General features: G+C 38.1%; 3 long non-coding RNA genes across 4 annotated transcripts; 2 read left to right on the forward strand and 1 right to left on the reverse strand.

Annotated features, from left to right (window-relative positions):
* The first annotated feature begins 731 nt into the window (after nt 1-731).
* Nucleotides 732-1,993, forward strand: LOC132993532 (uncharacterized). The gene is made up of 3 exons (XR_009676486.1): nt 732-861; nt 1,008-1,169; nt 1,778-1,993. It is a non-coding gene; the product is annotated as an uncharacterized LOC132993532 (long non-coding RNA).
* Nucleotides 1,994-7,894: 5,901 nt separating this feature from the next.
* Nucleotides 7,895-9,169, forward strand: LOC132993572 (uncharacterized). The gene is made up of 3 exons (XR_009676491.1): nt 7,895-8,025; nt 8,172-8,333; nt 8,942-9,169. It is a non-coding gene; the product is annotated as an uncharacterized LOC132993572 (long non-coding RNA).
* Nucleotides 9,170-11,487: 2,318 nt separating this feature from the next.
* LOC132993034 (uncharacterized) lies at nt 11,488-14,846 on the reverse strand. 2 transcript variants are annotated; one of them, XR_009676417.1, is made up of 5 exons: nt 14,801-14,846; nt 14,661-14,696; nt 14,539-14,571; nt 12,487-12,639; nt 11,488-11,840 (listed from the first exon to the last, which is right to left on the reverse strand). It is a non-coding gene; the product is annotated as an uncharacterized LOC132993034 (long non-coding RNA). The 2 variants fall into 2 exon arrangements; XR_009676416.1 differs by having other exon boundaries at nt 12,487-12,662.
* Nucleotides 14,847-16,281: the final 1,435 nt, after the last annotated feature.

The raw sequence follows: 16,281 nt of genomic DNA on the forward strand, positions 1-16,281 counted from the left end.
AGAGCCAATGGCGATTGTGCACGTAAGTGAGGGGCGGGGCTTTTGAGGGAGCACTGAGTGGAGGGGGTGGGTAGATGGAGCACTGAGGGTATGCTACTTTCAAAATCATGCTAGTTTTTGAAAATTACCAACCGTGCCTTTAACTATTAATTTAATCATGATATTAATTGATTTTTCATACTTTGGTGATTAGTTAGTGTATTATTAATTTGGAATATGTGTCGTTGATAGCACAGAAACCATGGCTTTGGATGGAAAATAAATCCTTAAAACTGCAACCCCTGTCATCTCTTTAGTTTGGGAGTCTTAGGCGGTCAGCCCATTCTAAAGAACCTGAGAAGTTTAATACCTAATGAAGCAAGTATCAATAAACCAAAGTGGATCCTAAGATTTATTTTGATAAACACATAAATAAAAACAACTGAATAATATAAAAAGGTGTTTCCCCCTGATAGTTGAGAGAGAATGTGACACTCCTTCACAAATACTCATGACTGACCTCAGAAATATTTATAACTTGTGTTTGTCTGGATTTAATTATAAGATTGACCCAGTGACGCCCTCTTTTCTCTGAGTTTCATTTCTCCTGAAATGATACCTAACTCTCTCAGAGTATATATGACCCTGTCTCACTCAGATCTCACCACTAAGGACAACAAAATGGGACTGTGTGAGTATCATTCCTCCTTTGAATAACGCTGTGAAAATATTGATATGATGGCTTCTTAATGTTCCTCATTAGAATGTAATAATGATAGGGCACTGGCAAATATGTTTGATATAACCAGATGGGCTTTTAACATTGATCCTGGTTTTCATCCTTTCTTTCAGTGACTCTTGCTGCTGTAATAGGAGGAGGAGGTAAGCCCTAAGAAACGCTTCATATATCAGCTCTGTTTTCTTTTTACTGATTTGAACTAATTTAATTTTAAAGTCACTCACATAAATGTAGAAGACTCTCATTACAAGACAGGGTTCTCCCCTGCTGTGGTCTTGTACATGTGTAGCAGGAGCCGTGGTCGCAGCTCCTGTGGTTCTGGGAGTTGTAGGTTTCACTTCAGCTGGGATAGCTGCAGGTACCTATGCTGCCCAAATGATGGCAGCAGCTGCCGTCGCTAACGGAGGAGGAGTGGCAGCAGGAGGTCTTGTGGCTGGTTTGCAGGCAGCAGGTAAAAGCCTTTATTTGATTTCAAATGAATTATAATCTGAAGGTTTAAACTCCTGTGTTGGACTGTGATATGATCACAAAGGGGATAATGACAGGGACATTATATGTCTTGTATTTTCAAAAGTAGATTAAAATCCCAGAATAAACAATAATATTTGAACTAATATAATAAAATATAACTATCATATGACAAAGCTGTTGATCCCAAGTTCAAGTTTAATGGTTGCTGTGGTATATTGACCACATAGTTATTTATGAGACACATTGACGCAGTAAATGACGGAATCAGTGGAGTGTCCACTTCATCAATACACTACTAGTTGTCAATGTCATTCCATCCATATGTAACATACATACAGCAGAAGGACATTGTGTCACTTCTGATCAGTGTGAAGAAAACAAATGAATATAAAAACCAATGTAAGACAATTGGAGCACAATTTGACAAAAGGTGCAATCAGTGCAAGAAATTTGAATTACAATCTGTGTTTATGATACAGTCTTAAGGTATTTCTTATAATTACACCACATTATGTTTAATAGGGCTTTGTTCTGGTACCTCCTTTGGGTGAGAACAATAATTTCTGAGCTTGTGTGATGTTGCTGTAGGTGCTGCTGGTCTGTCTGGAGCTGCTACAGCTGCTGTGGCAGGCACTGGAGGAACACTTGCAGGGCTGGCTGCACTCATCATCTGACAACCATGAAGAAAAAAGATGAAGCTACAAAATGTTTGCTATTTTAAATGATCAGCTCAGTAAACTAAACTCATCATGTTTGATCTTTCAGACAACTAAAATGTTTGATGCAATAAATCCCTAAAGCACATATACTGGCTCAGTGCGTCATCTGTAAATATTTCCTTTGCTGATAATGTCTCACAAAAAGATTTCAATAACTAAATCAATGGAAGTGTCCAAGTAGTTACTGAACTCTATTGAAGGTAGAACATATTCAGAGACTCTATCTTACAGTCACTTGAGGACTTAAACATAAAAGAAATGTATGGAATGATCAAGTTCACAAAGCTGAGTGGAACAAGTCAGAATCCTATTATCAACTGGTTCATAAATATGAGCAACACCTTTTAAATTACACAACATACATGTTGGGTATTCATATTAAATAATGCCTCTTTATAGTTGAAGTGTTGGACTTGGACAGACAGCAGCTTTGAAAAGGGCCACATTGGCTGCATCATAGTTGTTGGTGGAAAAAAGGCCTGATCAAAGTACATTCAGTGAAAGTGCTTATCTTATGACTGAAAGGTTAAGTGTCTGAACACATGACAGAAGGTCCTCTTCAGAAACTAAACCCTTTTATAAACAACAGTTTTAATTGCTCTCTTAAAAGCCACCAAATTTCATTGACAAAAATAGTAATTTCACCTTACAGGAATTGAGATCTGCTTACTGCATCTTTAGGTTTGTTATTCTGTGTAACTGTGTGTTCAATAAAAAAGAATGTGTTTGATTTTAAATGCCAAAGTCACACACATTACAATCAGACTAAATCAATGAGGCAGTGGTAGACCAGCAATTCAAAAGTCCTTTGATATAATTTACTGTTTTTGTTTGAAGAGTCTGGTGGCTTCAGAGAGAGTGTGGTAACCAAAGACATGTAAATAAAGATGGACGAAGCCTCAATGATGTCACCCATTGGTTTCTGAAGGGCTGTTTTGGAAGCCCATCCATGGGGGTTGCCATATTCAAAATAATGACTACCAAATATTCTGTCAACCTAACGTAAGGCACAGAGCTGGAGCTTCATCACAAACTGCTACAACACAGCCACTTTGAATCACCACACCCCTAATTATGCAAAACTCTTGTCCTTCATAAAGTAAAACCGGGTGTGTTATGAAACCATTCCTCCCCTGTACAGTGTGTGCTGATAAAGACATGAACTAATAAGACCAGGACCAGGCTGTAAACATGTTAATTACATGCTGTCAAAACAGTCATTTAATATGGGGACAGCCTCAAGTGGACACACGATGAACTGTAGTACTTGCAAATTTTGCATTGGCTTCAGGTTGCTGCTCAGTTGTAACAACTTTGTTTTTTCTCAAAAAAGGATCTAACCTCATCAAAAAAGGTCTATCTCTGTAGGAATCCTTTATGTTATGTTACCAGGAATTACAACGTAATATGTAGAAACGTCTCATCTACAAAAAACTATGGAAATTCTCCTTTAAGAAAACAGGCTTTTCATTTCCAGAGAACATGTTTATCTTGTGTAACTATATGAAATAGTTTTGATGAAGCCCTCAGACTAAACTGGTTCATCAGCTTGGAGGCAAACGCTTACATCTCAGAAATGTAAAAAATGTTTTTTTCATCTTCTGTATTTGTTGATCAGATGTATTTTGGCTGACTCATTGGGTAAGTCAATTTATTACAAAACCCTAATCACAGAGAGAAGAATTCCTACTAAAACTAGTGTCATTGTTTTTATTATGCACTGACTCTCCACTACAATCATTTAAAAAATAATGAATCCATCTCTGTAACTGTTCGAAAAAGTGAAATGGATTTTAGGCTGTATTTTTGACAAGCTAAATGACATGCAGCCAAGCGCGTCTCACCAACATGCAAATATTAAGGAGATCAGAAAGAGGTCAATATATTTATATATATTTTTAATTTCTATTTTAAGATTTTCTCACAACACTGTATTTGGCCATTAGATACTAATTTCTTGACTCAAAGTTGCAGGTTTCATTCAGTTTTCAGTCATCCATCTATAAGAGTATATCAACATTTATAATGAACAGTTTCTTCCAAGAAAAAGTCCTACATTACATAAATGGGATCTTTTACTTAAAAATATACATAAATGAATGTTGTACTTTGTGCTAGCATGGATTTGTCTTGCCTTCATTGGAAATGACAATGGATAGAGTAGGAAACCAGGGAGGGAGATCGGGTAATGACATACGTGAAAGGAGCCACAGACTGGTGTTGAACCCAGGCCGCCCACCTGGAGGACTATAGCCTCTGTAAATAGGGTGCAACATCACCACTAGGCCATCTGCAAGTTACAGTTTAATAATAAAAATCCATTGAAGTAGCTTATATGAAAGAAGTCCATCAAAAGCCATGCATTTAGTAGAAAACAATGTTAGAATCACTGTACACTGTGGTCACCACTATGTGTGAAAGGGTTAAATACATCCTGGATAAAACCACATTGTTACTGCAAGGGTACATTTCCACAGTTCTTTCAAGATATTACACTATTTCTAACATCAGACTTTCCATTAGTCTTTAAAATGTACAATAACTACAGTGATCATTAACCTAAAGTAAATATTACTTTGGTTGTTATTAAACAAAATACAAAAAGGAAAACCATTACGCCCTCCCCCATCCTCAAGTTCAACTTCACACATTCAATATAACCATAACCTGTTGGAGCACAGGGTGTTAACGTCAACTGTAGCCGTTATCAGCAGCCACCTTTTACGACCTCTCTTCCTGCAGGACTCAGGACTGTGGATTAACATCTGGGTTTATTTTACCAAGAAACAAAGGAACTGATCAATGATTTAAGTCTGCCTCTCAGACAGGCTCTGGAAGACAGGATATTATGAACTTTTACAACACCTGGAATAAACAATCGAGCGGAAACAGAACACTCTGCTATCTACGAATTGACCCCAAAGACATGAACTGTGACCGAAACCAGTCTCTGCAAAGTCGTAAAACTGACCATCTGTTGAAGGACTGCTGAAGAACTGAATTAAACCACAGCTTTCAATTCTGCATCAAATGAACATTTATGGCTTTCTTCATCTAGATATTTGTAATTGTCACATTGAATGTATTATAATCATCTCTTTAAACTCAAAATCTGATCTTCAGAATAGGAATAAGAGTTATAATAGTTTTAAATGGAATTTGACGTGGAGCGCTATTGCCATCTAGTGTTAGAATATCCATGGATACGTAACCTTCATAATTATACATTTAGACGTGTTATAAAGCATACTCTTTGATGTTAGCTATAGAAGGTGTTATTTAAAGACACCAATTTCTTTTCCTACTTTATTAATATGTCTTATTAAGAATGTTGACTGTATAACATGCTTTTGTTCACCTACAGGCTGGGATTGACTGAGGATATTCCCAGGTGGTGTGATTTTCATCTCAACATGAATCTGATAGAAATGTTTGTCTAAATATATGACGTGAACCTACATCAACATGGATCTGATAGAAATAATATCGAAATGAATGTATGGTGACGTATATATGTTTAGATTCTTATTCTTAATCTTATTGAGTAAACTCGGTTTAGTTTAAACAATTGTCCTCCAGTCAGAATGGGAGTAACCCTTCCCCTGCAGGCCCCCCTCTTTGCCTGCAGGCCCCCCTCCTCTCATCCAGCTGATAAGAGTTCACACTGAGCTCAGATCTCCAGTTTTAGTTTTGTTTTTGGTTTGTGAAGTTTAGAGCTTCAGCTCTTGCTTGCTTCTCTTCAGACTTCGGTCCGAATCACTTCTTTTAAGTTTGTGCCGTAGAGACGAGTCTCTGCCGAACTTTCTTTTTCACACACAATTTTTGGAACATCAATTCTTTCTGGCTCGAGCAAGGTTTTTGAACTTTCTTCTCCAAAGTCTTTGCTCTTCAATTTTGAACGCCAATTCCTTAATTTGAATTCATCAAGATGGCCATCCGGTTAATCTGAATTGGAAATCGACGTATCAAAAGACTCTTTAATATTTTTCCTGTTGGATCCTCTTGGAGCTTCTGAGACAACGGCTGAACCGACGTACAATCTCCATCCCAGCTGCACACTCAGACCAAGTTGTTGAACCACTTGCCAGAGACTGAAACGCGGGACCAGCCGGCGGAGTTCAATTGAACACATCTCACAGTAAGACCGCTGATGGAGAGGGGTGTTGGAAGATTAAGTCTTGAGTCGTGTCTATTCAGAGCCCTCCTTTAAATCCGAATAGAATCCCAAAATTCCTTCATCAACTTTTTCTTTTTGACCATTTTCTGATTAAGTCATTCAAACAATACCGCGTCTTATCTCATTACTAAATATATAATGTCACCATACATTATAATTGCATTATCCTGATCATAATAATCATATTCTTTATCTGTTTTATCTATACATTATTTTTTACCCCTTTTTATATTAAATTTTACACATAAAATTCAGGACTTTGTCTGTGTCTTTTCTTGTTTAACATTTCCAGAACTTACTTCTTTCAAGATATGAAACTGACTGATTAATTAATTAACTTATACCATTAAAGTTATTTTCTTCCTTTAACAGGAAGTGGTGCCCCTTCTTTTAATCCGAGGTTAAATAAAGATATAACATCTTAATAATTTAATTACGCTACACAACCAATGAATCTTTATTTGTACAGCGCCAAGTCATGATCTCAAGACACTTTAAAAAAGTGTTGGTTACTCATTGTTATATCATCTACAAAGAGCCAACATTAATCCATCATGAGCACAGCACTTTGCAACATTTAGAAAAGTTAGAGTGGCAGGGAAAAACTTCCTTAAGTTGCAGAAACCTCGAGCAGAACCAGAGTCATGATGAACAGCCATCTGCCAAAACTGTGTTGGGCTTGGAAAGTGGGATAGAGGGAGATGTAGAAAGAGAGAGAAGGATCGAGACACACAGAACAACAACAACAACAACAACAACAATGAATAAGATAGATTTAAAGATACATCAGTTATAATGTTAAAAGTATGTGTAGTTTTGGGAGTAACAACTATGATCATAAACTGATCAGTCTAATTTTAATGTTAGCAACTGTAGTGATGATGAAACGGGGAGGACCGATTACGTTTATTATTGAGCAGCTTATATTTTATATGAATGATAATAGATGTAAGCCTTTTGTTAACAGTTGTACCAGTTGGGGGGTGGGGTCCATGCCTCCCTGTCTCCCTGCTCGTTCTCTAGCCCTACACTCAAAGCATGAGCTGAGATCACTTGAATGTAACTCTGTTCAGATATGAAGAGCCAATGGCGATTGTGCACGTAAGTGAGGGGCGGGGCTTTTGAGGGAGCACTGAGTGGAGGGGGTGGGTAGATGGAGCACTGAGGGTATGCTACTTTCAAAATCATGCTAGTTTTTGAAAATTACCAACCGTGCCTTTAACTATTAATTTAATCATGATATTAATTGATTTTTCATACTTTGGTGATTAGTTAGTGTATTATTAATTTGGAATATGTGTCGTTGATAGCACAGAAACCATGGCTTTGGATGGAAAATAAATCCTTAAAACTGCAACCCCTGTCATCTCTTTAGTTTGGGAGTCTTAGGCGGTCAGCCCATTCTAAAGAACCTGAGAAGTTTAATACCTAATGAAGCAAGTATCAATAAACCAAAGTGGATCCTAAGATTTATTTTGATAAACACATAAATAAAAACAACTGAATAATATAAAAAGGTGTTTCCCCCTGATAGTTGAGAGAGAATGTGACACTCCTTCACAAATACTCATGACTGACCTCAGAAATATTTATAACTTGTGTTTGTCTGGATTTAATTATAAGATTGACCCAGTGACGCCCTCTTTTCTCTGAGTTTCATTTCTCCTGAAATGATACCTAACTCTCTCAGAGTATATATGACCCTGTCTCACTCAGATCTCACCACTAAGGACAACAAAATGGGACTATGTGAGTATCATTCCTCCTTTGAATAACGCTGTGAAAATATTGATATGATGGCTTCTTAATGTTCCTCATTAGAATGTAATAATGATAGGGCACTGGCAAATATGTTTGATATAACCAGATGGGCTTTTAACATTGATCCTGGTTTTCATCCTTTCTTTCAGTGACTCTTGCTGCTGTAATAGGAGGAGGAGGTAAGCCCTAAGAAACGCTTCATATATCAGCTCTGTTTTCTTTTTACTGATTTGAACTAATTTAATTTTAAAGTCACTCACATAAATGTAGAAGACTCTCATTACAAGACAGGGTTCTCCCCTGCTGTGGTCTTGTACATGTGTAGCAGGAGCCGTGGTCGCAGCTCCTGTGGTTCTGGGAGTTGTAGGTTTCACTTCAGCTGGGATAGCTGCAGGTACCTATGCTGCCCAAATGATGGCAGCAGCTGCCGTCGCTAACGGAGGAGGAGTGGCAGCAGGAGGTCTTGTGGCTGGTTTGCAGGCAGCAGGTAAAAGCCTTTATTTGATTTCAAATGAATTATAATCTGAAGGTTTAAACTCCTGTGTTGGACTGTGATATGATCACAAAGGGGATAATGACAGGGACATTATATGTCTTGTATTTTCAAAAGTAGATTAAAATCCCAGAATAAACAATAATATTTGAACTAATATAATAAAATATAACTATCATATGACAAAGCTGTTGATCCCAAGTTCAAGTTTAATGGTTGCTGTGGTATATTGACCACATAGTTATTTATGAGACACATTGACGCAGTAAATGACGGAATCAGTGGAGTGTCCACTTCATCAATACACTACTAGTTGTCAATGTCATTCCATCCATATGTAACATACATACAGCAGAAGGACATTGTGTCACTTCTGATCAGTGTGAAGAAAACAAATGAATATAAAAACCAATGTAAGACAATTGGAGCACAATTTGACAAAAGGTGCAATCAGTGCAAGAAATTTGAATTACAATCTGTGTTTATGATACAGTCTTAAGGTATTTCTTATAATTACACCACATTATGTTTAATAGGGCTTTGTTCTGGTACCTCCTTTGGGTGAGAACAATAATTTCTGAGCTTGTGTGATGTTGCTGTAGGTGCTGCTGGTCTGTCTGGAACTGCTACAGCTGCTGTGGCAGGTGCTGGGGCAAGTGCTGGGGCAGCACTTGCAGGGCTGGCTGCACTCATCATCTGACAACCATGAAGAAAAAAGATGAAGCTACAAAATGTTTGCTATTTTAAATGATCAGCTCAGTAAACTAAACTCATCATGTTTGATCTTTCAGACAACTAAAATGTTTGATGCAATAAATCCCTAAAGCACATATACTGGCTCAGTGCATCATCTGTAAATATTTCCTTTGCTGATAATGTCTCACAAAAAGATTTCAATAACTAAATCAATGGAAGTGTCCAAGTAGTTACTGAACTCTATTGAAGGTAGAACATATTCAGAGACTCTATCTTACAGTCACTTGAGGACTTAAACATAAAAGAAATGTATGGAATGATCAAGTTCACAAAGCTGAGTGGAACAAGTCAGAATCCTATTATCAACTGGTTCATAAATATGAGCAACACCTTTTAAATTACACAACATACATGTTGGGTATTCATATTAAATAATGCCTCTTTATAGTTGAAGTGTTGGACTTGGACAGACAGCAGCTTTGAAAAGGGCCACATTGGCTGCATCATAGTTGTTGGTGGAAAAAAGGCCTGATCAAAGTACATTCAGTGAAAGTGCTTATCTTATGACTGAAAGGTTAAGTGTCTGGTGGCTTCAGAGAGAGTGTGGTAACCAAAGACATGTAAATAAAGATGGACGAAGCCTCAATGATGTCACCCATTGGTTTCTGAAGGGCTGTTTTGGAAGCCCATCCATGGGGGTTGCCATATTCGAAATAATGACTACCAAATATTCTGTCAACCTAACATAAAGCACAGAGCTGGAGCTTCATCACAAACTGCTACAACACAACCACTTTGAATCACCACACCCCTAATTATGCAAAACTCTTGTCCTTCATAAAGTCAAACCGGGTGTGTTATGAAACCATTCCTCCCCTGTACAGTGTGTGCTGATAAAGACATGAACTAATAAGACCAGGACCAGGCTGTAAACATGTTAATTACATGCTGTCAAAACAGTCATTTAATATGGGGACAGCCTCAAGTGGACACACGATGAACTGTAGTACTTGCAAATTTTGCATTGGCTTCAGGTTGCTGCTCGGTTGTAACAACTTTGTTTTTTCTCAAAAAAGGATCTAACCTCATCAAAAAAGGTCTATCTCTGTAGGAATCCTTTATGTTATGTTACCAGGAATTACAACGTAATATGTAGAAACGGCTCATCTACAAAAAACTATGGAAATTCTCCTTTAAGGAAACAGGCTTTTCATTTCCAGAGAACATGTTTATCTTGTGTAACTATATGAAATAGTTTTGATGAAGCCCTCAGACTAAACTGGTTCATCAGCTTGGAGGCAAACGCTTACATCTCAGAAATGTAAAAAATGTTTTTTTCATCTTCTGTATTTGTTGATCAGATGTATTTTGGCTGACTCATTGGGTAATTAAATGTATTACAAAACCCTAATCACAGAGAGAAGAATTCCTATTAAAACTAGTGTCATTGTTTTTATTATGCACTGACTCTCCACTACAATCATTTAAAAAATAATGAATCCATCTCTGTAACTGTTCGAAAAAGTTAAATGGATTTTAGGCTATATTTTTGACAAGCTAAATGACATGCAGCCAGGCGCGTCTCACCCGTGGGTGTTGTGGGTGTCTTTCACTGAAACGTATTTTCATCCCCCACACTTTTTACCAGTGGAGTCATCGATGAAAACCTATTGGTCAAGTCAGATTTATTAAGTGACAATTAAGCCAATCGTAGCTGTTCGGTTACAGTTGAAGCACGGTAAAGTTACTAAAGTTTAATCCTCCTGTCACTCATCACTGTCTGAGTCAGAGCTCAGAGCTAACAAATGGAAACATGCTACATGTAGCATCCTTCTGAAAGAGAGTTAGTCACCCAAACAAATGTTATTTAGATAAATTCACCTCACAAAACAACATAAGTGTAACATTTTCTCCTCTTGGTTGTTCTTTTAGCTGTATTTATTTATTTTTTGTAACTTTGTCTTGTTGTATGATGTGTCAGCTAACATTAGTTATTGAACATTAAATGAAACAGAATGTGTTGATTTGCTGGTAATATACTAGAATTAGAACACCCGCACTTTTAAAATCGCTGCTCCACAATTTACACCAGCTAAGTTATAATAACCTTATTGATTCTTATTTCAGTTTGTGCTGATAAGCTAACATTAGCTGCCAGCTTGACGCTGAATGATAATCATTGAAGCCTACATCCCAGATTAGCGTTGTCATGATGAGCATGTTAGCATGTGGAGCACGCAGCAACACTGAACCTGAAAGTTCAGCCTTAAAGAGCTATTAGCACGTTGTTGAAACTATTTTATTATAATGTTTATTTCTTCAATGAAATGGTAACAGCTTCTTCAGAAACAACAATCGAAGAGATGGTTTATTTCAGTTGCATTTTATTATGGTTAATAAAAGGACAGTTTAAGATGAGAATATTCAAAATCATTTATCAGAGTTAATGAACTTCCTGAGTCAACACCAGGCAGCATCTTCTGCATTTCTTATACAATGTTTAGCTCATTGTGTTCAGCAACCTCTTATGTTTACCTGAAAGATGCTTTATGCAGAGTGTGTATGGCAGATGCATGAAACGTTAATTTAAATAAGATGATTAGATTGATCACAGAAACAGAAACAGTCACCTACATGAATAATTGTGTTATTTAAGAGTACACACAGCCTGTGTCCATGCTGTTTATCTTTAGGTTGAAGTGGTATCATTTTGGGTTTGGTTACAAATGGCTGATAGCATCCATCCCATTGCTCCTCCAACGCTGCCTACAGGTCCATCTGGAGTCGTTGTCAGACCAGTTACACCTGCAGGGAGATGACATAGCATTCAGGGTTATCAGACCATTTTCCATTTTACACAGGCCTGTCTATGAGTAAAGCTTTTAACGTCCTGATTCAAATAAACTAGTAAACTAAAGTAAACTAATGCACATTTTTAATTGAGATCAATGTATATCTGCAGGGGACCAAAAGTTATTCTCAACCCTTGTCTTTACTCTGTACTTCAACCAAGCAACTTAAGGTGTCACATACTCTAATGCACCTATGTATGAAGTCTTTGACATTCTCTTTACTGCTTTCTTCTTCAACTTTCTGTTTGTGTAAATCTTGGAGCCCCTCCTGGTGTGGACAAATGAGTACTTCTCTTTGCTTATCTTATCCAGTACATGTGCTGATGTTTCCTTTTTGCCCTTTAAAAAGTAAAAAAATATCCCTAACTATGAATTTCTGTCTGTAATTAATGTACACAAAGGCTTTTTTTTAGCAGTATGCTAATCTCCTCGTCTGACACAGACCCAGAAGTGTTAACAGACATTAGAAATAACGATAGGCTAGAAGTAAACAGTGTGACGTCTTGTTTGCCTTTGTAGGTCATATAGAGGCATCAGTGTTCATTTCAGAGATATACATTCACTCAGAGTCATTCACTCTTTGTAAACATTCAGCCTACCTATTGATTGCAAAAATGCAACCAGACTTCCTGATGACACGATTCCAAACCATGACATTATTGCGGCAGCAATGGAGCCTGCTACTACTCCAGCTTGGGTCCAACCAAGGATGGCCAGCAAAGCAGGTGTGAAGATCACAGTCACAACTCCTCCTGACAAGAGCAGAAGAAACTGTCTTAAATGAAAAGAGTCAAACAAGAGAATTAACGTTAAATGTCTAAAAGGTGTTTTCCATTTTTCTCACCTGCGGCTTTGACGACAAACTTACCTATTAATGAAACATAAAATAAAATTAAGAATCAGTTTCTTCACTCTGAGCTTCCCATGCTGAAAATATTTGCTAACATTTATTTGCTGACTTATCGTTTTTATATAAAATAAATTATATTTTCATATCTCCACTCACTCTTAGCCACCTCTCTCAAAGCTATAATACTTTACAGTGAAGCATGTTTCTGGTTGGGGACAGAGTCGTTGCTCTTTAAAATGTTGTAGATAACTCCCTCGAATCTTTAGAAGATAAGTGTCAATGTTTGAGTATAGTTTTTCAGGAGGGAATTTCAGATGTAGAAAAGGCCAAAGACTGCCTGAAGGCTCAAACACAAACAGATAACACCAGTGTCAAGCTGATACCATTTTAAAGGCATGTAGAAGGCATCTGGGAGGGGGTTTCTTTTTCTGATGGGGGAAAAACAGACAAAACTGAGGACATCCTCTTTGCCTAAGTTGTGCATTCTGGGTAGGCTATTTCTCCAAGAGATTTCACCACCAAATAGAGTGAGACAGAATGTGAAGATGTGTGTCTCTTACAAGCTTTATATAGAGTTTTATACCACATACATCGTATTATCTCGCACTGTCACAAGTTAGTTTGTTTAATTATCGCGGGAATTCCTTTGTCTCTGCACTCCAGCTGACGGCTGTGCTCTCCGTGCTGCGGACGGAGAACGCAGCCGGTGGGTGTTGACCATCGGGCGCGCACTGTAGCTGTTCCCACAGTCTATGGTGTTGACGGACGAGGGTGCACACAGCCGAAATGGACCGGAGCGGACACGCAATGCACACATATCTGGTGGAAGTTCGGTGTAAGCAGCACACTGATCTGAGGTTTGTCAGATGGAGCTCTCTTACAGAGGTGTCCTACAGTCATTGCTAAATTTGCACATTCTGAGCCACTGCTATGGTTTAAAGTTTGTCAGCCCTCAGGGGCCCCCTAATGGCCTGGGGCCCCAAGCAGTTGCCTGCATTGCCAGTAAACAAGCAGCGCCTCTGGGTGGAAGCAAGGATAAATAAAAAAATGCCACAATGTTGTGTACTGCCATCAAACATGGACATTTTTTTTAGAGGACTGCAGGTAAACACAGGCTGACAATGAATCCAGACGTCACAACTACTAATACAGAGAAAAACAGATGAGTCATATCTCACCCTCAACTTCATCTGTACAACAGGTAATAAAGAGAGCAGCATTCCTTCCTTCCTTTATCCTACCTGTATGAGATAGCTTTTTCTGCAGTTTCCTCAATCAATACAGAATACAGATCAAAGCTGGACTGAAAACAGACTGAGAGTGGTGGATTCAGCTGCACCCCAGACTTAAGAAGACTTAAGAAGATCTGTAGCACAAAACAAGCCCAATCTGGTCTTTCAAAGTATTGTCAGACTGGGAGTATAACCCTTAAAGGAAGATTTTCATCATTTTTTATGTTGTTCATCTTCAGAGAGTCAGGTTGAAAAAAATCTGTTGTTACATCTTAAAAATGTGGGAGTTTCATCTTGCAGTATCACTTTGAATTGCTTCCTCTGTAAAAAAAAAAATGTCAATGTGATGTGTATGGGGATATATATATATATATATATATATATATATATATATATATATATATATATACTGTATATATATATTTGATGGAACTCTGTACTTGCTGTCAGTCAGACTAACATGTAAGGTGTATTATTATTATTATTGAAAAAAACAATAAAAATAACTGTAAAAAATATATTTGCTGATGTATTGGAACAGAGTTGTCAAAAGAAAAATAAATACTCACATATTTCTTCACGTACATCAAACATGTCATTACCTGTTCATGAAACACGCACACAAAAAACACATTATTCATGCCTGTATACCTGATTAAAGGAGCGTAATAGTAAAAAAAGAAGTACTCACAGATTTGTATAAGCAAACTAAAAAAGAGGTAATTACCTGTTATTGAAACAAAAATAAAAAACAATCTTATTTAAATGCACACCTTTATTTTATTTCATGGAAAAAAGTTACGTGAATAAAAATAGGAAAAAATAACTTACAAAATCCTGCCATGTCAGCTTTGGAGACGACTGTCTTCTGTAGGCATAACAGTGTGAGCCAGCCACCTTATTATATGTATGAGATGTAAAACCTGTTGGGGTGAGGGTGAGGCGACAGGTGTATGCATTTCCTCCTTGTGAGGACAACAACCAGATTCATTTCTGAGAAACTGAAACTTATTTACAAATCAGAGCAATAACATCTATTTTTTTAAACTAAAGAGCCCCTTTAAATCCATGTATACTATGATTTAATTTCATTTGTCTTCATTTTATTTTTGTACAGGCCTACTTTTTTTAAACAGGTGAAAAACTTGAATGAATTTAAAGAGATAGTAGGTATAATATTTTGGTAGAAACTGTAACGGAACCAGATGCAGAACAAACTGACAGAAGTCCCCCCTCTCAGTTAACCCCTGGATCAAACAATTGCTAACAACTTAACAACATCCTGTAGGTTTAACACTGACCAGGAACCAGGACATTTCCTATGACTCTTGTGTTTACATTATTAGACTGTGAATTACGATTGAGTTCTCAGACATTTCGTCTCTGAATAAGGAACGAACACTTCCACAGATAACTTGCATCCTGGGAGAGAGCCTCAAGCTGAGGAGCCGATGTAAGCGTTATCTGTGAACAGACCTACAACTCACTCGTTCCCAAAAGTCCTCTGGAGCCTGCAGATATTCCACAGGATAGCCCAGGTGGAGAGTTAGCGTGCATAGGACAGATCCAGAGCACTGTAATACACAAAGACAAGACTTACCCACTACAAGCACATGTTATACGTGGTCGCACAGTGAACAACCTCCTCAGCAGGCCACTCTCTGTGGAAATGAAACTAGTGAGGAGAGTTGATGGGTCCGTGACAAGCCAAGGACATGTACAGGCATATGAGGAGCATGGGACTTTAAAGACCGAACCTGTAAGAATACAGCTTAAAGACAACGCTCAACCTTATGCTGTACACGCAGCACGACGCGTACCCATCCCCATGCTGCAAAAGGTAAAGGAGGAGCTACAGAGGATGGAGAGAAATGACATCATTGAGAGAGTGACACAGCCAACAGAATGGTGTGCGCCCATGGTGCCAGTCCTGAAGAAGAGTACAGGTAAAGCCAGCATCTGTGTTGATCTCAAGAGGCTGAACCAGGCTGTTAAAAGAGAACAGTACATCCTGCCTACTACAGACGAGATAACAGCAAAGCTGAGCGGAGCCACTGTGTTCTCTTCACTAGATGCCGCCAGCGGCTTCTTCCAAATACCTCTCCACACTGACAGCTGTAAGCTTACTACTTTTATAACACCTTTCGGCCGCTTCCACTTCAAGCGACTGCCGTTTGGAATAACAAGCGCACCTGAAATCTTCCAGAGGAAGATGATGGAGACTCTGCAGGGGCTGGAGGGTGTCGCAGTCTTCATGGACGACATTCTTGTATATGGAGCCACAGAGGGGGAGCATGACAGCCGCCTGGAGA

This window comes from Labrus mixtus, chromosome 18 (genome assembly GCF_963584025.1).
Source record: "Labrus mixtus chromosome 18, fLabMix1.1, whole genome shotgun sequence".
NCBI lineage: Eukaryota > Metazoa > Chordata > Actinopteri > Labriformes > Labridae > Labrus > Labrus mixtus.